We start from the raw sequence: 2,310 nt of genomic DNA, 5'->3' as shown, positions 1-2,310 counted from the left end.
CACTCCAGTCTGGGCGACAGAGTGAGACTCCAACTCAAAAAAATAAAAAAAAATAAAACTAAAAAAAAAAACAGTCATAGAAAAGACCTCCTCTAGTTACGGGGAAAAGTAATTTACCCAATATCAATATCCCCAGCCAAAGGCAGGATCTGTCCTGGTTTGCTGAGCCCTGGGCCTCCACCCCACCCAGTGCAGCATCATGCTTAGGGAGAATGGGGCACCAGGTGGCATGGTGCCACGAGGTCCTGCCATCTCCACTGGTCCCTCTGCCCCTGGCACGTCATGGGGCCCTCTGGCCAGACTCTCCTTGTCTCTAGAGCCTTCTCTGGGGATAGGAGTGGGGGGAAAGGGTGGCTGTTCAGGGAGGATGGTTTGGGAACAGCTGGGTGACTTCCTGTATAGCCGCTCTCCTGTCCCTTCCTTTTGGGGGAGGCTGACAGGATAATGGATTTGAGTCCACACACCTGCCTCAACAAAGGGATTTTTTTTTTTTTTTTTTTGAGGCTCAAAGTCAATGGTGTATTAATTAAGGGGGAACAGCTGCTACCGCAGTTCTTATGATAAGTCAGTGACAAATGGCCGTGTTTACCTTTTTCCTGAGTTGAGACTCCGGAAAGTGGCCTGGAGCTCCTGGGTGCATGTCCCTGGCTGAGATTTGTGGGGTATATCTTCCCCTCCTCGCCCCTTGAAGCTTCTTTATCGAGGCCCACCGAGGGCTGTTTGTCATCCAGTGTAGACGGGCCTGCAGCCTGGGAGCGCTCGGCAGGGATCCGGGCAGAGCAAAGGGGGCTTCTCAGCAGCAGCTCCAGCCTCAAGTGGCCCAGACCTCCTCCACGGGCAACCCCCACCCCGCGCGGCCCCTGTGAAGCAGGGCTGCTTAAAGCGAAACGGGACCTTCAAAGCCGGGTAGGCTGCAGCAGGAGTGAGGCTGGGCCACGCCTCGGGCCTTTGTGCCCAGGGCTCGCTTTCTAGAGAGGAAGGAACGGCTGGCGGGGGCCTTTTGTTATTTAGTTTATTTTGATCTCACTCCGGCTCTCCAAACAGCTTCACAGAAACAGAGCCCGGCATTAGCTCTCTTCCCGCATAACAAAGTGCTGCCGAGGAGAGCCTCGCTGAGGAACTGAAAGGGAAGGACGCCTTGTTTTTTCCTGAGTTGCTTCTGGGTTCTTTGACCACAGTTGACGGGAGGATAACAGGTTGGTACTCACCGTGGACGGGGAAGGTGGCACAACAGGCCGCGGCACCCGGGACGCAGCAGGGCTGGCTGCCTGCTCCCCGGGGACTGACCTTGGGCCTGGCTGAATGTGGCGCCAGTCCTGAACGCCTGCGGCTTTCCCACAGGCTCTGTCCAGGCAGCTGGACCCCCACACGCCAGACTCACCGGTGGGCCACAGGGGTTCTCGCTAGTGGTTGGGTCCCTGAGGAAAGCGAAGTCGGCCTCCTTGGAAGCCCCCTCCAACCTCTCTGCTCCTCCTCCTCCCGGGGCTGCAGCTGAGCGCCCTAGAGGCTCTCCTCGGCTGCACTTTGTTATGCGGGAAGGGAGCGAATGCCGGGCTCTGTTTCCGTGAAGCTGTTTGGAGAGCTTCACAGCCCGGGGAGGAGGTGGAAGGCAGAAATGAGGGCCAAGGAAAGGCTGCACGTCAGTCCTGAGAGTTGCCATCCTATTCTGCAGCCGAGGGTCATCACCGCGTTACAATTGTGGGAACTGGCGAGGCCCTGTGGCTTGCCTGGGGACCGGTCACTATGCAGCGGAGGCCCAGCGGCAGGAAGACTGGACCTCCAGGAGGACCGGAGGCGGGTCCTGCCGTCTCTCCCGGACCGAGTGCTCAAGAACTCCACACACGGTCCCTCCCTAGACGGTGCTCTCCGGGGTGAGGGGAAAAGAACCACTGATGAGAAACATCCATTTAAAATAAATAGTTTATTCATCCAGCGGTTTAAACCCTGCTGCTGAAGCCTGTTGCGGTGTTTCTTCTTCCGCTGGAGCTGATTATGAGAACAGGCCTCGCCACGGGGCCAGCGCTGATTCCGGCCCCGCTATCACCCAAGACAAGGGAGGAAATGAGAGTATTGCTCAGATGAGGGAGACTGGAGCTTTATTAAGGAGACAAAATGCCAGTGAGACCAGAGAGGGCTGGTTAACGCGTTCTGGAGGCAGCCGCAGCGTCTCCCGCCGCTCCCCCTCCTGCCCCTGCAGATGCGGGCACATGGGGAGAAGCTCTCGCTCCAACTAAGAAGGCCCCCCGCCGGCCTGGAGCCGACCTCCCGGGAGGGAAGCCGGCGAGGAGCCGCGGGAAGGCCCGGCGGGCG

The 2,310-nt window shown here is 58.2% G+C and overlaps 1 long non-coding RNA gene across 1 annotated transcript; it reads left to right on the top strand.

Moving 5' to 3' along the window:
- The first annotated feature begins 1,119 nt into the window (after positions 1-1,119).
- On the top strand, positions 1,120-1,947 carry LOC103269241. Its single transcript, XR_504867.1, has 2 exons — positions 1,120-1,196; positions 1,673-1,947. It is a non-coding gene; the product is annotated as an uncharacterized LOC103269241 (long non-coding RNA).
- The last annotated feature ends 363 nt before the right edge of the window (positions 1,948-2,310 follow it).

Source organism: Carlito syrichta, unplaced genomic scaffold (assembly GCF_000164805.1).
Source record: "Carlito syrichta isolate Samal-C Ts95f unplaced genomic scaffold, Tarsius_syrichta-2.0.1 Scaffold309115, whole genome shotgun sequence".
NCBI lineage: Eukaryota > Metazoa > Chordata > Mammalia > Primates > Tarsiidae > Carlito > Carlito syrichta.
This window is presented reverse-complemented; position numbering and strand designations above follow the sequence as displayed.